This window comes from Egretta garzetta, unplaced genomic scaffold, assembly GCF_000687185.1.
Source record: "Egretta garzetta isolate BGI_Z169 unplaced genomic scaffold, ASM68718v1 scaffold460, whole genome shotgun sequence".
Taxonomy (NCBI): domain Eukaryota; kingdom Metazoa; phylum Chordata; class Aves; order Pelecaniformes; family Ardeidae; genus Egretta; species Egretta garzetta.
The window spans coordinates 271652-272634 of record NW_009258384.1 but is presented as its reverse complement, the minus strand read 5'-3'; the positions used below and the strand labels follow the sequence as shown (position 1 = coordinate 272634).

Sequence of the window (983 nt, the reverse complement as noted above, 5' to 3'; positions counted from 1 at the left end):
GGACTGCCATGGCGCTGGGCACAGGCAGCACAAACTGACGGGTCCTGCTGCTTGGGGCAGTCCCTTTCATGGGTCACTGTGGCGTCTGGCCCCATCCTACGGGTCTCCCTGTCGCCGATCAGACTCGTGGTCTGTCTGGTATCTACGCCCCCCTCCCCAAGCTTTCGTCTCACTTGCCAGCTTGACATTCGCTGGAGGACCACAGGCACGTACAGGGAATGGAGAGCAAACCTACGGAGTTTAATGAGAGGACAGGACAGGCTGAGTGGTCGGATGCAGGGCTCTGCCAGACACCTGGACTGGCCAGCAGCACGCACCTTTCGTCCCCCTCCATTTTCCTCCCTGGCCCCCCTCCACCCCTCCTTTGCTCTTCCTTTGGCGCAAAACATCCCATAATAAGTTTGTACTCTCCCCAAACTCTCGTGTTTGATCTTAGAATTCCCCCAGGCAACCCATAGTAAATCCTACCCCCTTTGGTGCAAGAGTCCCCTTGTCTGCATGGTGTCCCAGCGAGTGTTTCTTCTACTGAGCCTTTAGCACCAGGGCCACCGGTCACCTCTGATGGTCTTTGGGGCGGCTGATTTCGGAGGGGTTAGATTGTGTGGGTGCCCACCCTGTCACCTTCCTTCTGATCGATTTTTGGTCTTTGCATCTGTTCTGAGTAGCCCTAAGCCAGAGACCTGTACAGAAGCTGCACGGAGCAGTTAGGGGGGCCAGGCCCCAGCTGCAGCGTGCAGAGGATCTTGCTTTTCTGCCATCGATGGGCAGAAACGGGCAGATGCGTCCCTCCCATCCTGTGCGGTCTGGAATCCCTCCCGCTGGCTCAGCCCACATTCTCCAGTCCCACCACCGTCTTTTCCTGGTGGCTTGCTGCTCTCAGGGCTGATCCTGCCTGGCTGCTGGGTTAGACCCTGCAGCCTCCTCCCTGGATGAGAGCAGGCAGGGAGCAGAGCTCCTGGGGCCAGGCTGTCGGGGGGGGGCCC

The 983-nt window shown here is 59.1% G+C and overlaps 1 protein-coding gene across 2 annotated transcripts in view; it reads left to right on the top strand.

Annotated features, from left to right (window-relative positions):
- Positions 1 to 983, top strand: part of NRBP2 (nuclear receptor binding protein 2) — a 16098-nt gene that overhangs the window by 5613 nt on the left and 9502 nt on the right. The window lies entirely within an intron of this gene.